We start from the raw sequence: 24,864 nt of genomic DNA, 5'->3' as shown, positions 1-24,864 counted from the left end.
ACCTTACTTATTTAACTTATATGCAGAGTACATCATGAGAAATGCTAGGCTGGATGAAACACAAGCTGGAATCAGGATTGCTGGGAGAAATATCAATAACCTCAGACATGCTGATGACACCACCCTTATGGCAGAAAGTGAAGAGGAACTAAAGAGCTTCTTGATGAAACTGAAACAAGAGAGTGAAAAAGTTGGCTTAAAACTGAATATTCAGAAAACTAAGATCATGGCATCTGGTCCTGTCACTTACTTCATGGGAAATAGATGGGGAAACAGTGGAAATAGTGACAGACTTTATTTTTGGGGCTTCAAAATCACTGCAGATGGTGACCTCAGCCATGATATTAAAAGACCCTTACTCCTTGGAAGAAAAGCTATGACCAACCTAGACAGCATATTAAAAAGCAGAGACATTACTTTGCCAACAAAGGTTCATCTAGTCAAACATATGTTTTTTCTGGTGGTCATGTATGGATGTGAGAGATGGACTATAAAGAAAGCTGAGTGCTGAAGAACTGATGCTTTTGAACTGTGGTGTTGGAGAAGACTCTTGTGAGTCCCTTGGACTGCAAGGAGATCCAATCAGTCCATCCTAAAGGAAATCAGTCCTGAATATTCATTGGAAGAACTGATGCTGAAGCTGAAACTCCAATACTTTGGCCATCTCATGCGAAGAAATGACTCATTGGAAAAGACCCTGATGCTGGAAAAGATTGAGGGCAGGAGGAGAAGGGGATGACAGAGGATGAGATGGTTGGATGGAATCACCAACTCAATGGACATGAGTTTGAGCAGGCTCCAGGAGTTGGTGATGGACAGGGAGGCCTGGAGTGCTACAGTCCATGGGATCGCAAAGAGGTGGACATGACTGAGTGACTGAACTGAACTGAACTGAACTGAACTGAAAGGCAGTCACTTTTAAATACGGTAGGTGCTGCTTCTTTTTTTCTTCAAATTTAAAATACTAAAAAAAATTATTTTATTAAAGTATAATTGATTTAAAGTGTGGTAATTTCTGCTGTATAGCAAAGTGATTCAGTTATACACACACAAACACATACACACACACACATATATATATATATATATATATATATATATATATATATACATATAAGATATATATATATATCTTTTTCATAGCCTTTACCATTGTGGTTTCTTAGAGAATGTTGAACATAATTCCTTGTGTATATGGTAAGATCTTGTTGTTTATCTATTCTATATATAATAATTTGTGTTCACTAATCCCAAACTTCCAATCCATCCCTCCCCAACCTCCCTCATTGTTAACAACTACAAGTCTGTTTTCTGTGTCTCTGAGTCTGTTTTTTCTATTTTGTAGATAAGTTCACTTGTGTCATATGTTAGATTCTATATTTAAAGGGTATCATATGCTATTTGTCTTTCCCTTTGTGACTTAGTTCACTTAGTATGATCATCTCTAGGTCCATCTGAGTGTGTGTGTGTGTGCTAAGTCATTTTAGTTATGTCTAACTTTTGCAACCTCATGGATGGTAGCCCTCCAGGTTCCTCTGTTCATGGGATTCTCTAGGCAACGGTACTGGGGTTGGTTGCCACGCCGTCTTCCAGGTACTCTCCTGACCCAGGGATGGAACCCACAGTTCCTACGTCTCCTGCATTGGCAGGTGGGTTTCTTCACCACTGGTGCAAACTGGGAAGCCCTTAGGTCCATCTGTGTTGCTGCAAATGGCACTATTTCATTTTTTATGGCTGAGTAATATTCCATTGTATATGCGTACTGCATCTTTATTCATTCATCTGTCAATGGACATAGCTGTTTCCAAATGCTTTGGCTATTGTCAGTAGTGCTGGATGAACATTGGAGTGTGTGTATCTCTTTGAATTATAGTTTTTTTTCTGGATATATGCCCAGCAATCCATACTGGGATTGCTAGATCATATGTATGGCAACTCTATTTTAATCTTCTGAGAAATCTCCATACTGTTTTCCATAGTGGCTGCACCAGGCTTCCCTGGTGGCTCAGATGGTAAAGAGTCTGCCTAAAATGCAAGAGACCTGGGTTTGATCCCTGGTTCAGGAAGATCCCCTTGGAGAAGAGCATGGCAACCCACTCCAGTATTCTTGCCTGGAGAATTCCATGAGGCACCTGTCCATGGGGTCGCAAAGAGTTGGACACAACTGAGCGATTAACAGCACTTGCACCAGTTTACATTCCCACCAACAGTGTAGGAGGGTTCCCTTTTCCTAACACCCTCTCCAGCATTTATTATTTGCAAGTCTTTTAATGCTGGCCATTTGACCAGTGTGGGCTGGTATGGTATGTGCCGCTTCTGATATTTACCTCCTTCATTTTCTGTAACATACTTCTACTATTATTGACAACTCATTGATATTACACATTATCTATTGGTTTCTTATTCTTGTTGAGTGCCTAGCGAAAGCCCCCTTCACTCACGTCCATCTTCCCAGTATAACTATGGTTATATTGATTATATCAATATAAAAAATTACAACTATATAAATGGCATTCACTAGAGAAATCAAGTGTTACTTGAGAGCAGTGTTTTTCAAAGTGTCATTTGGGAATCTTTTCAAAGGATCTGTGTGGTCAATACTATTTTGATAATAATTCTTAAAGATTTTTGTATGGTGGGACTGTCCAGAAGCTAGATGATGTATGGCACCACAGCAGACTGAGTGCAGAAGCAGATGCACGATTTCAGCTGTCTTCTGTTAGACTGTGAGAAACAAGGCAACTCTTCTCATTAATTTTTTTTTGTTGTTGTTTTGGAAACATAATTTTTCATAAAATATATCACTTAACATGCAAACATTTCTTGTAGTTTTAAAATTATTTAATATGTGCCTATTTGAACATTTCTCAGTTTCAATTCCTAACCTGGTAAATATTGGTAGAAATAACCCACATATACCAAAGCCTTTTGGTGTCTTCAAGAATTTGTAAAAGGGTCTAGAGATCGAAAGTTTGAGAACTGTCACTCTAGGGTAATAATTGAGTTTCTGAATAAATATATGTTGCACTTTAAAGATAATTCCTTTTGAATTATTTGCTTAAATATACCTATTTTTTTCTGTATCTTTCATTGCATCTATCCAAAGCCCCTTAATCCTACTTCTGAAACAAGTCAGATATTCTGCCAAATAGAGTTTCCCACAGGCCTTTGACCCTGAGGCTTCCATGCTGTTTCCCGTTCTGAGCAGGTCACTGTCCTGCAGGCTGCTTTTTTTCTGCTCCTCTGCATCCTCCCTGGGGGCAGTCCCTCTCAAGTAGTTTAGAAGCCCTGAATGCCCAGCCCTTGTTTTGGGAGCATCTATGCTCCTCCTTTATGTTGCCTCCTGTGCTTTTCCATCCTAACTTTTTTTCTGGTGTCAAGACCCTTATTTTGCTTATGTATTCCCTGGAAAAGTTTCCTAAGACAGCATGGGATGTAAATTTTTAGAATCTTTGTCTTACTCTTACATTTTATTGGTAGATTTGCTAAGTATTAAAGTGATAGTTGAATATTACTTTAGAGTATGTCAGTTCTTACTAAACCACTTTTTAAGCATATATTGTTGAGATCACCATAATTCTGATTACAATGGAGTTCATCAGAAGCCCTTTGAAAGTTTTCTGAATTTCCTATTTATTTTTATTTCTTCCTGGCATTCTGAATTTTTACAGTAGCATATACTTATCTAAATCTTTATTCATTTATGCTGAATAATCAACCCTGACATTTTTCAGAAGCACTCTTGCATTATTTCTTTGCTAGTTTTCTCTGCCTTTTTGTCTATTCTCAGTATCTGCAAATTTTTTAAATCTAATTTTAGACTCTTTTACTTTAACTTAAAAAAATTGTTTTACTCCTTTTGCTCTTTTATTTTAGTTTCTGGAATATTTATTCAACTTTCTTTTTCAAATCTTCCATTGAGTGCTTTTTAGCTACTTGATTTCTAAGGGAAAATTAAGTTGTTTTTATTTTTTTTTACTTTTCTTAATTCATGAGTTCCTGAAACATAAATATGCAATTTAATAAATTAAGCTTTCTTTGTGAAGTTCTAAAAACTGCCAATGCTATGGCATCTTCCTGAAAAATACTGGAAAAGCCATTCTCTCCCTCCTCACTGGACATGTTTAAATAACACTGGTGTTTTACAAGTTACAGGCCCTGACATCCTACAGTTTCCACAAACATTAAAATGTTTTATGAGGGAGAAAAATGCTGGCCCATGAAGGACTGGAATTCTTAAGTTGTCCTGACTTTGGTTGGATTATTTCTTTGAGTTAAACTGAAAGGGTAAATTGGGAGCTTAGTTTCTGCTATTTCCTCAAAATCTCCTGACATCTCTCTGTGATTCAGAAATTTGGAAGAGGAAATGCCCAAAGGGAGGATGGAAGATGTGGGCTGTGAGAAAGGGTGGGGGGTTACTTTTCTTCCAGAAGCAGATTAATCCCTGAGCTTGGTCTCTTTCAACTCAAATAAGTCCACCCATTAAATGTGCTTGGAATTCTTGGTGACATTAGCCCTTGGACACAGACCTTCCTCAAGAGCTGAGAAGCTAAGGCAGAAGAAGACCAGTGCTGGGCAGCCCCTCCCCTGCTGGGGCATCCAGAAGAGGAGACGTGTATCTAGGCTGTTGGGACCATCTTCCCCAGGTAAGTCAGATAGTTGCACAAACTGATCTATGACTGTCTCAGAGGACAGTGCCCAAGGAAGAGTTTCAGACATGCTTCTTGGGCATCATGATGCTAAGAAGTCTGTGATAAATGCCAACCAGAGGCACCTCTGCTCAAGGTTGCTCATTGCCAGAGGCTCAGGTGAATCAGGTGCAGAGGGATCTGAATTCTGGGACCTTCAGGCAAAGTGTTTTCAGCAGTGGTGGGTGAGGGCTTGCCCCTTCTCCACTGAAATGGTATGCTTTGATGTTCCTGGTGATACCTGTTGCTGAGTTTCCCCACTGCTCTTTCTTCTATTTGACACCACGGTTCTTGAACCAAAACATTAGCAAGTAGCTGAGACAGGTTGAGGGTTGAAGTGAAGCACCCAATCTGTGCTATGGTCTTTCTACATGTCTATGGAACCCACCTTCCCACCCTCTAAACTGTTCCAGGCCAGGTTGTGTGGCTTCAGTGAGCATGCCTTTGCTCTGCTGATCCCTTGAACATGTCTCTGTTCAATGAGGGGGGCACTTCTGAGTCACATTCTAGTGTCTCCATTTACCCTATGACCTCTTACCTGTTAGATTTTTGAATTATAAAAGGTGGTGGTGGTTTAGTCACTCAGACTTATCTGACTCTTAAGACCCCATGGACTATAGCTCGCCAGGTTCCTCTGTCCATGGGATTTCTCAGGTAAGAATACTAGAGTGGGCTGCCATTTCCTTCTCCACTGAATTATAAATAGAATTACATTAAAAAAGAGGGGCAGTTCTACAGCTTTAAACAGCTTTAGAAACCAATTGTTATAACTTCAAAAGACAGTTCTCACTTAAAAAATTCTAGGACCATAAAAAATACTGAAAAGTTGAAATTAAAGTCATTCAAAATTTACATGTACTAATAGTTAATATTTATTCTCATCATGTTCCAGATGCAATGCTGAGTGCTTTTCATGTATTATCTCATTCAGAATGCCTAACAACCATATCGGGTGGTGCATACTTTTATTATCTTCATTTTACACATGTGGAAATACAGGCATGGAGAAATTGAATAATTTGCCCAAAGCTCTAAAGCTACAATGACTACTTCAAGGAGCAAACACTGGAAGGCTGACTCCGGAGCTCAAGCCCTAATCGTTACACAGTCAGATAGAAAAAAATAAAAATAACCACAGTATTGGGTTACTTTGTATCAGAAGTTTTTAAAAGGAATATTTAATGCATCAATAATAATTATCAATAGCTAAGTTAGGTGTTTATATGTAAATGACTGCCTGGTACACTTAGTGGTCATCCTTTGGAAAGTAAGTGCAAAATAAATTTTGGTCAAACGTGTCAGGCAAGGCTAATTATTTTTCAGAACATTTTTATGAAATGCTGAAAAGGTTTCAGTGTGTTAATCATTTTCGTGTCTTAACTTCGCTCATGTTATTAATTTGCTTAGCAAATTCTTTATAGAACTAAGTTGCAACTTAAACCAACATAACTCTTATGAAAGTGAAAGCGAAAGTTGTTCAGGCATGTCCAACTCTTTACAACTCCATGGTCTATATAGTTCATGGAATTCTCCAGGCCAGAATACTGGAGTGGGTAGCCTTTCCCTTCTTCAGGGGATCTTCCCAACCCAGGGATCAAACCCAGGTCTCCCACATTGCAGGCAGATTCTTTATCAGCTGAACCACAAGGGAAGCACAACATGACTCTTATATGTATGACTAAATACCCTGAATCCCTGAACAAATTAATCAATGCATGTACCCTTATTTAGTCTCTTCTGATTTTTTTCAAAAATAATCATAACAAATCAAACTCAATAACTATTGGGGCAAAGCAAAATATATCTGAAGGTTAGATTCAGCCCACAGACCTATGTCCTCTGCAGGGTAGAAATGCCCTGCAAATATGTCTTTGCAAATATCTCCCCAGTGGAGGGAATCCATCTGCAATGTGGGAGACTGGGCTTCCCTGGTGGCTCAATTGGTAAAGAATCCTCTTGCAATGCTGGAAAACACGGGTTCAATCCCTGGGTCAGGAAGATCCCCTGGAGAAGGAAATGGCAAACCACTCCAGTGTTCTTGCCTGGGAAATCACATGGACAGTGGAGACTGGTGGGCTGCAGTCCATGGGGTGACAAAGAGTGGGACATGACTGAGCCTCTGGGGAAGCCCTATCCCTCCCTCCCAAAAATGTAAATTCTGAGGTCAGAGAACTTTGCTTGTTTATCACTCTAACCTTAATACCAGGGACAGCGGTTGGTACGTGGTAAGTGCTCAGTAAATGTTTGTAGACTGACTGAATGAAAGTGGGAGTAGAGAATCAGAAGTGGGCATTCCCGGGACCCTCTCAGTGTGGTCCTTCAGACACAACTGGCCCTTATCTATGGTGTGGGCTTATTTATGCAGAGAATTTGGTGGGAGATTATCAGTCTCTTGGGAGATAAGTCATTTCCTGGAGGCAGAAAAGATCTAGCTGAAAAATTTGTTAGCTTTGTTTATTGATAGAACTCATCAAAATATTGCCACTTCCCAGGTGGCGCTAGTGGTAAAGAACCCATTTGCCAATGCAGGAGACATTACAGATGTTGGTTTGATTTCTGAGTCAGGAAGATCCCTTGGAGAAGGAAATGGCAACCCATTCCAGTATTCTTGCCTGGAGAATTCCATGGCGGGCTATAGTCCATGGGGTCGCAAAGAGTCAGACATGACTGAAGCAACTTAGCATCAAAATATCAACTTTTACATTAAGCTAGTTCTACATTTACAGAAACACTAGCCTTAAAGAATACAGAATCTTTCTTAGGCTCAGAAACCTCATTTGCTTAGACCCTCAGTTTACACTGACTTTCTTGGCTGTGCCAAGGGGAAGGTGGCTGCCAGCCCATCTTCCTGCCTCTTTTCTCAGGGCTGGAGTCTTCTGTGTGTCTCGGGCTGCAGCGCCTCTTGCAGTCAAGAGCCACTTGCTTGGCTTTTTTAAGCTTTTAATGACCTGCTTACAACTTATAAGAAAAAAAAAAAGCGTGTGGCCCGGACCCTCTAGCTTCCAGTCACCTCCCAGGACAACCCCTTTCCCCTCTCTGCTTCTTTCCGCCTCCTCTTCCTTCTCCCTTCCTTCTCTCCTTTCTTCTTTCCTGTCTTCCTTTAGTCATGCTTTTTAGTGGCTTTCATTTTTGAATGTGGAGTGTGTCTTGTTTTTTCCACCGTGGTTTGCTTTAAAGGGAAACAAGGTGGAGGAAACACACACATTACTTCTTCAGGACTTGTGACTTGTGCTCTGTTACAAGTTAACAGGATGCTGTAACCTGTCCTGTATAACCTGAGCTACTGTGGGTGTGAAGGATTCTCTCTATACATGTTTTCTTTTTTCTTCTAAATATTAAAAAAAAAAAAAAATTCTTTTGAATGAGAAGTCCCTTCTTTCCTTCCTTCTTTCTTCCCTCCCTCCCTCCTTCCTTCCTTCCTTCCATTTTCTTTCTTTCTCTCTTTCCCTCTCTCTCTTTCAGATTCCTCACTTTCGCTTTTCATGAAATTACATAATTTTATGTTGGAAGAAACTTAAATGATAATCTTGTCCAGACTTTCTGTTTTACAGATGAAGAAACTGAGGTAAAACTCAGAGGTATTAAGTTTCAGAACCAGAATTAAAACCTGATTTTCTGGCTTGTAGCTCTTTCCTTTACTATTTGAATTATTTGTCTTTTTAATTTTATCTCCTCTTCTTACATTTCGTTAAAAGAGGCTTTAAAAGTAGCAACTATTCCCGGACTTTAGGGCTCTCCACGTGTTGGGAGTGGCGTCCCCTGGGGAGAGGTCCTATGGCAGGAGCATCGCTGACTCCTAAGGAAGCCGCCTCTGTTTGCTTCATGTTCCCGTGTGGGGAGCTCCCTGAGAGGAGAGCAGTTTGCCTCCCTCTGCCCGTCATTGACTTCACTGGAGAGCACGGAGCAGAGAACGTGGCACGGATAGCCCAACCTCTCTTTTCCTGACCCACCGCGCCCCATTTTATAATGTGGGGTACATTTCACAGAGGCAGGTGACGCCATACCTGACAGACTGGGTAAATCAGCCTCACTTGGGGCAAAGCGTTCATTTGCAAGGTGATGATGTTGGTATGATGAGGCTGTGGGTGGTGCATCTATGTGGGAAACAAGAAAAGAGGAGCCAAGTAATGGTACCAGTGAAAGAAGCGCGGAAACTGGAAGGAAGGTGAGCTGTGAGGGAAAAGTCCTCTTTTGGAGTGAAATCTTCCAGCCATGGACCTCAGATAACATTGATAGCATCCCACACATGTGGTGATCCAGGGCAAGCTGGGGCTAGACCCCATCCTCCCATACACCTCATATCAAGGGCTCCCTCATTGCTCCTCTTAATTGTCAATCCAGAAGGAAAGGGATTTGATTTGTTTAAATTGTCTTTCAAAAGGCCATGTTGATTCCCAATACCTTATGTTTCAAAAATTAAAGCAAAAAATTAGGGAAACTTTTTTCTTATATTTTATGCCAAGATTTGAGACCCTGGGATAATAAATTAAGAAAAAAATCCCAGATAACATAGAAAAATCTTTAGCTGGAGGAAAACTTAAATATGAAAGTAATTTAAAATCCAATCATTCCTCCATCCCAAGAAAAATTCACAAAATTAAGATCATGGCATCTGGTCCCATCACTTCATGGCAAATAGATGGGGAAACAGTGGAAACAGTGACGGACTTTATTTTGGAGGGCTCCAAAATCACTGCAGATTGTGACTTGCCGCCATGAAATTAAAAGATGCTTGCTCTTTGGAAGAAAAGTTATGACCAACCTAGACAGCATATTAAAAAGCAGAGACATCACTTTGCCAACAAATGTCCACCTAGTCAAAGATATGGTTTTCCAGCAGTCAGGTTTGGATGTGAGAGTTGAACTATAAAGAAAGCTGAGCACCGAAGAATTGATGCTTTTGAACTGTGGTGTTGGAGAAGACTCTTGAGAGTCCCTTGGACTGCAAGGAGATCCAACCAGTCCATCCTAAAGGAGATCAGTCCTGGGTGTTCATTGGAAGGACTGATGCTGAAGCTGAAACTCCAATACTTTGGCCACCTGATGCGAAGAGTTGACTCATTTGAAAAGACCTTGTTGCTGGGCAAGACTGAGGGCAGGAGGAGAAGGGGATGTCAGAGGATGAGATGGTTGGATGGCATCACTGACTCAATGGACATGAGTTTGAGCAAACTCCAGAAGTTGGTGATGGACAGGGAGGCTTGGCATGCTGCAGTCCATGGGGTTGCAAAGAGTCAGACATGACTGAATGACTGAACTAACTGAACTCAAGGAAAATGAAAATTAAAGATGAATATAAATATACTTATTTCTCATAAAAAATTCTCAATCATAAGATAATACTTGGGGAAAACTATTTGTAAATGTGTATGTGTGCACAGATGTACATTTGTTTCTGCAGATTCTGATTTGATGCTTTTAGGTTTCCATATGGATCACTGTAACACTGATTCCATCATCTTCACCATAGTTTATGTATCAAATATCAAAAATCATGGCATATAAAGAAGCTCCATTCTATGTGTCCCTTCCTGAGGCAGAGGGTGGAGGGACTGTTCAGTTAAAAACTTCAACAGAAAATGTGGTGTAAGTTAAGTATTTCTTTTCATATCTGGAATACTAACACCAGGTGATGTTCTAACAAACCCAATGAGGCTATTTTCAAGGGATAAGTTTCACAAAGAGAAACTGAACTAAATTAGTATACAGTTGGGACTTTTAATAAGGAAGTACAGAAGAGAAATGGCCCAACTGACAATGATCAATCAGGGACTGCTTACTTAAGTCTTTTTGGGAGACATAGCAAATCCCTGCTGTGTTTTCCCATGTTCAACTGATGAATATCTTATTGATTAGTCCAGGTTATGGGAAGCATGGAGAACAAAAGAAAAGAGAAAAATCACTTCGCTATGTGTCTTCAGTTATAGCAAAAAAAAAAAAAAAAAAAAAAAATCCACCTCTTGATATGATGGTCTCACAATAAATAACAAATCTATGGTGGTTTGCTTTCTCTGAATGGCCTTTCCCATCCCAACAGAAAATTCCTGATCCCCACACCCCCACCCAACAACTACCAGTCCTTTCAAACTTGGTGGTTGTTTGGTCACTAAATCATGTCCAACTCTTTTGCGACACCATGGACTGTAGCCTGCCAGACTCCTCTGTCCATGGAATTTTCCAGGCAAGAATACTAGAATGAGCTGCCATTTCCTTGTCCAGGGGTTCTTCCTGTTCCAGGGATCCACATGAGCAGGCAGATTCTACTCTAAGTTATTCACCCTTTTCCATCCTTCTTTTGGGGGAGTCTACGCTCTCTGAGAGCAGGGGTTTTCTGTCTAGTTCTCTACTGAGCACCACTGACACATGGTGAATACTACAGGGAGTTGAGTAGATGAGTGAATTGCATCCATTGGTGTCTTCTCTGAACAACCATTTAGAACACAATTGGCCACTGTGGGTTCTCGTCTGCCTAGGAGGAAGAGTGTGTTTATGGATAGAAGCTTCACAAAAGAAGATCTGCTGCCAAGAGAAGCACATTTCTGTTTTGAACTAATTATTCTATAATACTGATTTCAGTTCACTACATGGTTATTTTTTTGTTTCTGAAATTTTAACGACTAATCAACCCAGGAGTGTTTCATCAAAAGACAAAAGGATGAAGCCATGTGATAACTCCCAGGTACTTATCAAAAAAATTTGTGAGATGCTTATATTTTCCATATGTGACACAGATATGCTGGCATTGTTATCTACTCACCCTGGAATATTATTTTAATTGAAATATCAACTGCAGTTCACCTGAGAGCATGAATGTAAGGCAATAAAACAAATAAACATAAACAACAAGAAATTAAACAAGAAAAATATTTTAGTGGGGAAGATGATGCTCCAATTGAAATACTTTTCTTTTAGTGAGGGACTTTCCTCATGGCTCATATGGTAAAGAATCTGCCTGCAAGGCAGGAGATCTACCTTCTTTTTGTTATTTTGTGGTTTACTTACACCCTCCCACCCCACAGTAATCAGCCAAACACCTCTGGCCCCTCCTTCTCACTGAAGGTAAGGGGAGTGCTGGGGTGGAGGAATGCCACCACTGAATATGAGAAATCTGTGTGAAAGACTTACTGGATCATTTAGAGACTGTGAGTTGAAAGCAGAATTGCTTCCTAAGAGTTACTGAGGGCTCATATGCTAATGGGACCGAAACTCAGCAATAATATGGAACAAGCATGCATTGCAAATTATGGGTATGGATATTCTCCAAGAAGTACTAGAAAGTCTTGTCTAGCCCTATATTAAGGCAGATATTTTCATTGCTTCCAAGTTTCCATGCTTATGAAAAAATAAAATAGCAAACCTACTCCCCAGAACTGGGCCCTGGAGACATCAAAACTTCATTTGTTGAGGGCTTGAGCATGTAATCCCAAGTAATTTGTCAATTGAGAATTAAGAAGCATGCTATGGAGAACTCCAAGAACCTAGAATGATGCCAGCATGACACACCTACTAAAATCCTTGCCAGCAATCAAAGAGAATTGTGCAGAAGTTCATCCAGAAGTGGCTTCAGCCTTTTATGGACTCAATTCTATAACTTTTGACTTCGTTGTTTTTGTTGTTTAAAGCAAAAAAGTGGTAGCTATGTGATACGTGGGATAACAGCTACTGGAGGAGCAGACAAGTGAAGCAGATGCTCTGAGAGCAGGGAAGAAAAAGAAACAGTAAAAAGCAAATAGAAAGGGTTCCAAAGCACAACAGGCTGTCAAAGCAGAGAGAAGGAAAACAGCCTTAGATGTGTTTCAAGTTACTGAGGCTTTCTGTCTGCAAAATATTTGATGTTTATAAAATGATGTAACCAAGTATTAGGAAAATATAATGGGTAAAAAAGCATATTTCAAAAGAAGGTTTTGCAACTATGGTTACCGAAGGAGGAGGTGGGGGGGGGGGGGGATAAATTAGGAGTTTGGGATTAACATACAGAAATGTTGTTGTTTAGTTGCTAAGCCGTGTCTGACTCTTTTGCAACCCCATGGACTGTAGCCTGCCAGGCTTCTCTGTTCATGAGATTTCCCAGGCAAGAATACTAGAATAGGTTGACATTTCTTTCTCCAGGAAATCTTCCTGACTCAGGGATCGAACCCGCCTCTCGTGTCTTCTGCCTGCATTGGCAGGCAGATTCTTTACCACTGAGCCACCAGGGTGTATACATTACTGTATATAAAATAGATAATCAACAAGGACCTACTGTATAGCACAGGGAACTACACTCAATATATTGTAATAACCTATAGGGGAAAATAATCTGAAAAGTTTTGTTTGTGTGTGTATGTATATATATATATATATATATATATATACATGTATATATACATACACACATATAAAATGAATATATAAGCTGAATATAAAACTGAATCACTTTGTTGTATACCTGAAACTAACACAACACTGTAAATCAATTGTATTTCAACAAAAACTAAAATTAAAAAGGAAGATTTTAGAAACAATTTTATTTTAGAAAGTTTTAATTTGAAAGATTTCCACTAAATAGTTTAAATAAAAATTTAAGTTTTGATCTTAAAGGGTGAGGTTCCTGGTGAAGCCAGATGCCATGTAGAGAGCATGGACTATAGACCCAGGGACCCCAGGGTGTGAATCATACTTGGCTCGTGTCCTCACCTGCAAAATGGGCCTCATGCACCTGCAAAATGGGCCTCATGCACCTGCATGCAATGGGGCTACAATGAGGATTAAGTTAATTAAATGACAGATTCTAAAGGCCTGGCACAGAATAGAAAATCCAGTCTGTGGTAGCTGCACTAGTGAAACTGCAAATCACCCATAATGGTAAGTAAATGATGCACTTTGAATTTCTTTTGTGTAGATTTTGTATGATTATTCAGAAATTGCTAGCTAGGAATGTGACCACATTCCTGCCTGGTCCAATTTTAAGGCTACAAGCTCCAGCTCAGCAGAGAATTAATAGCACTCTTTGGTTGGTTTATTTGCTATGGTGACTTGCATTGGCTCTTGGTTGTTCAGAAGATGGATGCTATATCAAATTAAGAAAAGGAAAAAATTAACACAGTAGTTGTTAAATACAATTCTTTATTTTTTAAAATAGGTATTTCAACTAAAGCATTGTAAGTCATTATGGTAGAAATGTAGAAACATGAAAATGCTGTATAATATAGGGAACTATTTGGAGAAGGAAATGGCAACCTGCTCCAGTATTCTTGCCTGGAGAATCCCAGGGACGGGGGAGCCTGGTGGGCTGCTGTCTATGGGATCGCACAGAGTCGTACATGACTGAAGTGACTTGGCAGTAGCAGCAGCATAGGAAACTATATTCAATATCCTGTGATAAACCATAATGGAAAAGAATATACATATATATCTGAATCAATTTGCTGTACAGCAGAAATTATCATAGCATTGTAAATCACCTATACTCTGATAAATTTAAAAAGACATCAAAATTTTTATTCCTTTTTATTTAGCATCATAAGTTCATACAGAATTTATATTTAGGAACTTTCCAATTTTCAACTGTATTGACCTACAAAAATGATAATGCATATGGTTCTACCTAATTGTTACTAAAGTAAAGGTAATTTAATGAAATTGATTCATTGCCTCATTTTGTTTATAGAAATGAGACAGGGAATAAAAGGATGCACAGACTTGAATATTTTGTGTTATGTATTTGCCAAATAGTTTGTAAATAGGAAACTATGTAGGGGACTCTTTTAGGGGAGGACACACAGAGTTAGGAGCTTTTGCTGTCTTCATGAGCTTAGCTTTCTGTCCAGCACTGGTTTCTCATATTCAGGAGGGATTCGAATCTGAGTCCTGTGCAGTTCTTCAGCTTCAGAACAGATTAGTTGACTTTTCTCAACCAAGATTGTCATGCTGTCCCAGATTGTACTGAGTCATCACTGTGCTTTCTATATTTTTACTTTCCTGGGCCCTGAGACTTATTTCTGATTCTTGGTAACTCAGTAGATTAATGAGACTTCTATTGAGGGTTATAAGAGTAGCTGAGCTAAGGACTTAAGGTGATGAAAACTGCTTTTTCTCAAATAAGCCCTTGATTTTATTTAGACTTTAGAGATTTTCTTCTGGAAACATTAGTGTACCTTGATGAGTTCCCTAACTGTAGATCTTGGTGTAGTAATAGTAGCAATTAATGGAGTAAAGTTTCACTGATATCTTTAGAGGCTATCACACCTCAAGGTTCATCAGAGTATGAAGATTTGCACCTTTCTACTTTAAGAAATCATTTCATCTCAACGGAATCGCCTGTCTCCATCAGCTAATGATAGACATTCAGAGTCATTAGCTAAATTAATTGTTTCATGTGGCTGGTCTTTAGAATGTAATAAAATTGTAATAGAATTACTGAGTTGAAAGCAGTTAATTAGATGTACTTTGAATATATTCTAATTAAATGCTATACCTGTCATTCTTAATGACCACTTAAAAACTACCAAAAGAAAACTGTTGATGAATCTTAGTGCCATGAAAATAAACCACCCAGAACCATTTAAATATGCCTCATGTCTGTTCACATCATTTCAAAATCTGAAAAGTCATTTCAGATACTGCCATTGAAGTATTATCCCAGGGCCACATAATTTTAAGGGAGAAAATGAAATTGTGGAGTCTTTCTTTTCCCCCTAGGTTCTTAAAGCCCATAAATCATAAAAGCAGGAATAGCATGCTTGTTTCTCATGTTTAGGACTGTGTTAGACCATGAGTTGAAAATTCAGATCCATACACCAGAGTCACAGAGATGCTCAGATGAAAGGGGATCTCTTAGGATCAGAAAAAGGGCAAGATTGAGAGATACAGGGTCCTTGAGGGCAAACAACCTCTCAAAGCGGCTAGCCACTCACTGGCTACACTGATTGTTGTCTTATGGAAATGTGGTTCCAGTCAAGCCAGATATAGTGGTTTTCAAACAAATACAGATGTATGGGATTTTACATGAAATAATAACCAATTCGGATTTTCAGCCCTGTGGGTCAAGTGAAACACATCTGTGGGCTGTAGTGCAGCAGCATCTGCATTAGACTCTGACATCCTCTGTAGACACACAACAGCTATCAGAGATGAAGGATGTGGACATGCTGCCCTCCATTAATACTTATGACCAATCACTGAAACATTTGAAACAAGTAACCAGGGCATTTTGTTAACAGACAGACAGGTTGGTGCAATATGTTTATTATGAAGATGAAAAAGGCAGATTTATTCACTGCCTTTCTCTGATTTATAAACAGGTTGGTTGAGGGGGAGAAAGATCTCTTGAAAGGATTTTAACTTATTGGGAATAGAATATGAAGAAAGGGTTCTAGAAAAGCTGAAGGTAGAAGAGGACTTTTGAAGGTCCACACAGCACCATGTATTTGGTTGTGATACAAAAATGGGGAGGAGTAGACATAGTGACCCAAGGACAAAAAGAACAGATAAAACCAAGGAGGGTCTTGGAATGTAGGAACAGAAAAACCAGACCCTTATTGCCTTTCCCTCTCCCATATTTTTTTAACTATTAACAGATTTCAGGTCCTCCTGGGCAGTATAACCTGTCTCCCCCCGCCCCCCCCCCCGCCCCCAATAGGGAGAAGGTATTTGCCTTACTCTTCCCCCACTCATTATACGTGCCTCATCCAATCCGCAAAGGACCCACAAGACCCTTATCCCAGTCCTTGTACCCTGGGTACAAAAGTGGACTAAGGACCCCTGTTCAGTGTTGGTTCTCCCTTGAGCTGGCCCGCTGTCCTAATAGCATCTCCCATTCTAATAAACTTCTAATTTCCCTCTCATTCTGTCTCAGGTCTGGAGATTGTTTTCCAACCTGTGCCTGGACCACGACATTTTTGGTGGCCAGTACCGGGAGCTTGGGGTCTCTTTCCCACCTCCTCACTTCTCCCTTTTCACAGGGACCCTCTGCGAACAGACAGGTGCTGTGGAAACAACTGAGGAACTCTGGGCAGGGTTCCCCTCTGGTGTGTTCCGAAGGCCCCACTGCCCACCGAGCCCTGGGACTGCTACCTGAACAGGTGAGGGTCTCTCTTTTGTCTTCTTTCCAACAGAGGACCAAGCCAGCCGCTACTGTGTGGGCATGGGTCAGGCACATAGTGGTTGAAGCAAAACAGAGACCTTTGTCCCCTGGCCACCGCCTCCCTGGTAGGATTGTAAGGCGGATTCCTCAGTCTTCTTCCTGTCACTTTCACTTCTTCCCCTTTTGGTCTAGATTAATTTACTGGAGTCTAGGTGTTGCCTCTGGGCCATCCCAAGAGTGCCTTCCATGTTTCAGGGAATCGCCAAATGGTGAGTTCCCTGGTTGCTCCCCAGGATCTCTGTCTTTCTCTGCCCGGGTCACAGGGTGCCTAAGCTGCACAGTTCTCAGGGGTCACCTCTCACTGTCGGATGCGACTGTTGGGATAGTCGGCCCTTTTGTGCTGTTAGTCGGATGGAGAGATCACTGGGGCAAAAGGGAAGCCTTTCTGTCGTCCGAGAGCTGATGACACTTAGTACCCCATTCTATGGTAGGTAGGCTAAGAGTGGGTTCTGGTATGTCCTGGAAGCCTCTCTCAGACTCACCCCTTGGCTACATTCTCAGAAATTTGAAAATTTTGACCCTGCCAAAGGTCAGGCCCCAATACAAACTGGGGGACCCCCCAAAAATGGTCTCTGAGTGGCACACTTGCTTTTGCCAAAAGCAGGGAAAAAACTCAGAATTTCCTTAAATTCTGTTGCCTCCCTGTGTCCTGTCCCCCTCTGTCTCTCTCCATCAGATTTCCTAGATGACCCCTACTCGACATTTCATATCCACATGATCTCTAGGAAAGAATTCTGAGGTTACCTTTGGTCCAGGTCTTTCTGCTATATTCAAAAGCCGGAAGGATAAAAAACATTTTAAAGAATCCCCTTCTGACTACACTTATCTCTTAGGTGGGGAGGGAACCAAATAGTGTTTGGTTCTATATATATATAGACTAAACGGTTCATTGAGTTCTCAAGGCAAGAATACTGAAGTGGTTTGCCATTCTTTTCTCCAGTGGACCACATTCTGTCAGTTTTCATTCCAATCCCAAAGAAAGGCAATGCCAAAGAATGCTCAAACTACACACAATTGCATTTATCTTACACGCTAGTAAAATAATGCTTAAAATTCTCGAAGCCAAGCTTCAGCAATATGTGAACCATGAACCTCCAGATGTTCAAGCTGGTTTTAGAAAAGGCAGAGGAACCAGAGATCAAATTGTCAATATCCGCTGGATCATCGAAAAAGCAAGAGAGTTCCAGAAAAACATCTATTTCTGCTTTATTGACTATGCCAAAGCCTTTGACTGTGTGGATCACAATAAACTGTGGAAAATTCTGAAAGAGATGGGAATACCAGACCACCTGACCTGCCTCTTGAGAAACCTGTATGCAGGTCAGGAAGCAACAGTTAGAACTGGACATGGAACAACAGACTGGTTCCAAACCAGGAAAGGAGTATGTCAAGGCTGTATTATTGTCACCCTACTTTTTTAACTTATATACAGAGTACATCATGAGAAATGCTGGGCTGGAAGAAGCACAAGCTTGAATCAAGATTGCTGGGAGAAATATCAATAACCTCAGATATGCAGATGACACCACCCTTATGGCAGACAGTGAAGAGGAACTAAAAAGCCTCTTGATGAAAGTGAAAGAGGAGAGTGAAAAAGTTGGCTTAAAGCTCAACATTCAGAAAACTAAGATCATGGCATCCGGTCCCATCACTTCATGGGAAATAGATGGGGAAACAGTGGAAACAGTGGCTGACTTTATTTTTTGGGTTCCAAAATCACTGTAAATGGTGACCTCAGCCATGAAATTAAAAGACGCTTGCTCCTTGGAAGGAAACTTATGACCAACCTAGACAGTATATTGAAAAGCAGAGACATTACTTTTTCAACAAAGGTCCATCTAGTCAAGGCTATGGTTTTCCCAGTGGTCATGTATGGATGTGAGAGTTGGACTGTAAAGAAACTGAGCACCGAAGAATGGATGCTTTTGAACTGTGGTGTTGGAGAAGCCTCTTGAGAGTCCCTTGGACTGCAAGGAGGTCCAACCAGTCCAGCCTGAAGGAGATCAGTCCTGGGTGTTCATTGGAAGGACTGATGCTGAAGCTGAAACTCCAATACTTTGGCCACCTGATGCGAAGAGCTGACTCATCTGAGAAGACCCTTATGCTGGGAAAGATTGAGGACAGGAGGAGAAGGCGAAGACAAAGGATGAGATGGTTGGATGGCATCATTGACTCAATGGACATGGGTTTGGGTAGACTTTGGGAGTTGGTGATGGACTGGGAGGTCTGGAGTGTTGAGGTTCATGGGTTTGCAAACAGTCGGACACGACTGAGTGACTGAACTGAACTGGTCTATATTTTAGCTATAAAACTATGACTACAGAAAGGAAAGATGACTTTTCGATACAGGATGGCCATGATATTTTTTAGACTCTAGAGAAAACTGGTTAAAATTAAATTCTTTTTTTTCTTGGAAACTGCAAAACTGGTCCTTTTTGCATATGCAATTAAGAACAACTAGCTTGTTAAAAGGCCTGCCTAGGGAAAAGCTTGAAGTTAACCCTTCCCATGTCCTTGAAATACACTGCCCACTTTGCCTGAGACCTCAGCCTTTGGCAGCTAGAACTTTAAGCCAAAAAAAAAAAAAAAAGGGGTCAAAGAGATGTGTTAAATTTCAGGCAGGAAACTATGAGATCTCTGTCTGTCTGGATTTATGTATGTCTTAGTGTGTGTCTTTTTTTTTTTTTTTAATATTGCTGAAGTTGTAAATGAGTTCTAATTTAATTGGCCTAAAGAAAAGTAAGCACTTACAAGTCAGGCAATTCTAAATACAAGGAAAATTAATCTAAACGAATTTCAGATCCATGTGAACTGGGAAATATTCAATATTAAATAACTAGTATTAATGTTTGTTTGCTAATCTAGTATAGACATATCTAAGAGCCATTAAGCATAGGATTTTCATTTTGTGCTTTGGTTTATTATAAGCTAGATATTGTTATATTGCTGTATCAGTTACAAGTTTATCATCAAGGAAAGTACCTCTAGGAAAAAAAAAAAAAGAACAAAACTCCTTAAAAAAAGTAAATGAGATATGAGTTTTTAGATAAACTATTAAGAATAATTACACTTTAGAAATGTTTGTCTGAAATAGTCTTTCCAGATTTTGGTAACCTGAATTTCTAGGGTTGTGCTAAGCTAAGTGACAGTAGCCAAGTCATTTCCAAATAAAATAAGATTCTGAAACATTCATTACTGAACACTAACCTCCTCTTACAGACAGAGAAGCTAGAGATTTTGGACTATTAATGAATAATGTTTGATGCCATCCTGAGATGTTCTCTAGAATTTTTTTTTTAGAAATTATTACTGGTATTTATGTTCACCAATCTATAGAATGCTAATATAAAAGTCAGTTCTTGGTTGTTTAAGGAAAGTAGGATGTGTGTTTTCTGTAAAGAAGGTATGAGGAATGAAATTACATTTTATGAAGGGAAAAGGAACTAGGTCTGACTTACAGGTGGCTGTTTCAGGATGGGAGAACAAAGTAATGGGTACAGAAAGTGATAAGGTTTTATGGAAAGTGAACCCCAAGGGAAGAGTTTTGTGCATAAATACAAGTTTTCTTGAGATGTTGAATTGTTTTTGATAATGAAGTTTAGGTTTCTTTACCTCTGAAGTGATCTCGTCTATGTTTACTTTGAAATTTTCTTTGTTACTTTGGTTAAGTGAATATAATGTTTCACAGTGATCTATATGATTCTATCTAACAGTGTTATAAACCCTTTTGATATTTATCGGCAAAACTTCTTAAATAACTTGACTTCTAGCTGACCCTGGGATGCTTCAGAGGGCCCCTGAGACATCCCAAAGAGCTATTAAACTACCTGGGTTCATTGGACATGTTAAATTACATGGAAAGTGCTGTTGAAGGGGTGATAAATCTTCTCAGATTTTACTGTATGGTTGATGTTACTAAAATAGATATCCTAAAATTATGTGGAATTCATATAGATCTGATATGCCCTGATAAAATGTGGTCAATTATAATTCTAGTTATCATGTTAAAGTGTTACAAGTTTTGTTTGTTTGTTATCTGGTAAACTGGTAACAGACTGGAATTTAGTTTACTCTCTATGTTAAGGGAACAAAGTTTTCTTAGAATACAGCTTTTAATAACAATTTGCCTTTAAGTTGTTTATATTTGTTTTTAAAATCTTTTGTTACTTTGGTAAAGAAGCATTATTTAAGATTATTGTACGTGTAGACAAAGTTCATTCTGCTTCTACAAAAAATAAGCCCTCACGGTTAGACTTCTGCTATCCAGATGTCTTTAAAACATGGCAACAGCCTACTACTAAATCAGGAAATTAAAAATGGGTGAACAATAGCTGTAAATCAGAGTCAGTGCTATGGGAAATCCAAGATGGCCACTTGGAATTTCCCAGCTCCCTGACAAACCTCATTTTTATTTGATGAGTTAAATGCTTTCACAATGACAAAAATATACATATATTTCACTTATTAAGTTCTAGTTTTGTTAATTAAGGTCTGTGTTTACTACCACTCACTTCTGAGCTAGTTCCTTGTTGTTATGTTATATTGTTAAAAGGTTTGATTAATTGTTATTAAAGAGAACACTCTAAGTTTGTTTCTAAAGCTTATCTCAATAACCAATCTTTGGATAAAGGTCAGATGCTCCATGATGCACAACCAGGAGATTCACACCTGGCTATATTCATTTAAGTAAGTCAGATAACCTGGGTATACTGGGCTATACCTAATGAAAGTTCTTGACTTAAATTCTGGCTTGTGACCTTACTAATAACTGCTAGCTGTATTATTTTCTATGTCACTTGTTTCAGAAGATTGTTTCTTATGTTATTCCATATGAGATCAATGATTGTAATAACATAACTTTAGATAAGGGAAGAAGCAACAAGAGGGAATATTTTCCTGGACCACGAGGGTAGTGGGACAGGTATGGTGCAGAGACTTGTTACTCACAAGGCCTGGTCCAGTGATAGGCACACAGAGTGGGCCTATCAATGGGATCTTCCCTAGACCTGGAAATGTGCCTTCCCAGCACTGTGGGACACAAATGGCCATGAAATGCCCCCAAAGCATGGCCAAATATGTGGCTGTGAAGGGACCCTGCATACTGAAAGTTGGCACTTGCCAGCTGCCTCTGCAAAGATTACATCATGACCACTGCAAGCTGCTGACATGCCCTGAGACGAGTTCAGGGTGGAGATCAGAAATAAGGTGCTCTGTGCTCTGGGAAAAGCCCAGAAGAATTGCCTGCAGAGAGTCAGATGTTTCCAGGTAAAGATTTTATGAACCCAAATTCTTACATTTTCTCCTATCTAGAGAAATACTAGCATCACGAACCAAAGTCTTTGTCTACTCCTGGTTCTCCTGGTTCTAACCAGCAGTTTTTCTACTTCTATTAATCTTTGGGCCATATATCTTTAACTCAAAAGTTTGTTTCTTCTAGAATACAACAAATCTCCAAGTGATAGTATAACAAGAATATTCCCTGGCCAACACCCAGACAATGTGGAAACAAACTGCCTTATCATTCCATGGACTCTCATCTCCCTCTGTAAATGCACCCTGACAGACAGCAGGCATAGGGAACCCACAGCCCCACGATGCCCCCGTACAGCCTGAAGTCAGAGTGGCCGTTGCCCCCTTTCCCCTGAGACTGGGTTCCCAAATGCCTGAGAAGGGAAATAGGTAGATAGTTAGACATGAGCAGAGTATCAAAAGGGGCCAAAGAATTGGCCCTAAAAATAAAGACAGGGAAGATTGTAGTGACTCAAGGATGAAAAGACCAGATAAATGCAGGGATAAATGCAGGATCAGAAAAACCATACACTTATCATCTTTCCTTTTCCCACGTTGTAACTATTAACAGATTTCAGGTCCTCCTGAGAAGTATAACCTCTCTCCCCCCTACCCCATGGGGAGAAGGTATTTGACTTACTCTTCCCCCACTCAGTATATGTGCCTCATCCAATTTGCAAAGGAACCACAAGACCCCTATCCCAGTCCTTGTACCCCATGTATGAAGTGGACTAAGGACCCCTTGTTTAGCAACGGTTCTCCATTGAACTGGCATGCTGTTCTAACAGTGTCTCCCATTCTAATAAACTTTATTTCCCTCTCATTCTGTCTCATGTCTGGAAATTCTTTTCCAACTCATGCCCAGACCATGACAGTAGATGGTATGAAGAAGAGGAAATTAGAATATTTTATTCTAGATTGTTCTCAAATTGAAATATTGTTTTTGACAGAGTTGAAATGAAAACTTTGTACAGATGTATGTTGAAAAAAATGGAGAACTATACAGATGTCATGAAACAATTGGTACTTCCCTGAGGGGTAAGAGGAAAAATGTACAGAATCACAGAGCATGATGTGTCATTTAGCAGCTCCAGACAGCACACAGCATCTTTCAGCAGATAGAGCAAAGGGCAAGGAGGAAGGGTGCACGTCTATTTCTGGCATTGATTGCTTTGGGACCTGGAGGAGCAGAGTCTCACCTTTTTGAACTCAGGTCACCCCATATGCTAAGAAAATAAAAAAAAAAAGAAGAAGAAAAAGAAAATCCATAACTCAAAGATATGTTGTGCATCAATTTTGACATCTATAACCACAGGCAGATGTCAAAAATCAAGGCTACTGCAAAGCAGTGGCTGTTTATTCTGTTTCTCCATAATTTACAGAATTAATAAAGAATTGCAATAGCCAGCCACCAATTGGATGCCTATTGGAAAATTTTTGTTTGCTCTACACTTTGCTTGCCCTGGAACCCGTCACTCTTGTCCACTTTTTCTTTGCATGAAATTTAAATAAAATGCAATCCTAGCTAGATTTGTTATTTAAATTGCAGTCTCCATACTCTCCTTTGGAAGCTGAAGTATCTAAATAGGTAAGACTGGAGTTAGGCCAAAAAATAAGATGGGGATCAAACCCGTGTCTGTTACATCTCCTGCACTGGCAGGCATGTTCTTTACCACGAGCACCACCCACCACCTGTGAGCCCAAAATTCAGGGTCACAGTATCACACCTGATGTGAAGAGCTGATTCATTGGAAAAGACCCTAATGCTGAGCAAGATTGAGTGCAAAAGCAGAAGAGGGTGGCACAGGATGAGATCGTTAGATAGCATCACCTGCTCAATGGACATGAGTTTGAGCAAACTCCGGGAGATATTGAAGAACAGAGGAGCCTAGCGTGCTGCAGTCATGGGGGTCACAAAGAGTCAGACACAACTTAGCAACTGAACAACAATGACAAAACTGTTACACATGAATTAGGTAAAGTTCATTGTCTTCATTTGCTCCTTTACAATCTATCCTTTTCCAGCATTGAGCTAGATGCTAACTTCATACTTATCTCAATTATTATCTTCATTATTTAGAAAAATATAGCACAAATGAGAAATTTGAAGATTAAGTTTATAGTTAAAAACACTACCTCTGTCTTACAGCTTGGTGCACAATATGGAAAATGATACTTTTCTTACATGAACCATCAAACTGCTGGGTAGTTGGAATAGGAAACAGGAGTCCAGAATGGTGGTGGCTAAAAGACAAGGAAGGGAAAAGCCCATGACAATAGAACAAAGGAAGTTCCAAGGACCAGAGTGAGGACCTCAGGTAGAACAAATAGCACTCCTGGCTAGCCCAATTTACATAGGTCAGGCCCAGAGGAGGAGGAAAAACATAAAAAGAGGAGCCAAAGGGCCAAGGTTCTCTCTCTCTCTCTTCTCTTTGCATCTTTTGGGTTGGCATGCCATCACGCCTCAAGGATGTATTTTGCTTTATTTTCTAAATAAAACTGAGCTGTAACTCGGAGCCGTAACACTGATCTGTCCTACAGCTGTGACACAGTCTGTCCAAGGGCTTTAATGTCCGTCACTTCAAATTTTTGTTGTGATGAGACAGAATTGAGGAAATTACACACTCCCAGAACAAAACCAAATCCCCAGATAAAGGCAAACACAAGAAAGTCTCCACACCTTATAGAAGAGATCATTCTCTTTCTTACCAAATGCTTGGTTTTCAAAACATTATGTGACTTCACATTGTTTAATCTTTGTGG

The 24,864-nt window shown here is 39.9% G+C and overlaps 1 protein-coding gene across 1 annotated transcript in view; it reads right to left on the bottom strand.

The window, feature by feature from the left end:
• Positions 1-24,864, bottom strand: part of MARCHF1 (membrane associated ring-CH-type finger 1) — a 121,432-nt gene that overhangs the window by 47,885 nt on the left and 48,683 nt on the right. The window lies entirely within an intron of this gene.

The sequence above is a fragment of the Dama dama genome, chromosome 17 (assembly GCF_033118175.1).
Source record: "Dama dama isolate Ldn47 chromosome 17, ASM3311817v1, whole genome shotgun sequence".
Classification (NCBI taxonomy): domain Eukaryota; kingdom Metazoa; phylum Chordata; class Mammalia; order Artiodactyla; family Cervidae; genus Dama; species Dama dama.
This window is presented reverse-complemented; position numbering and strand designations above follow the sequence as displayed.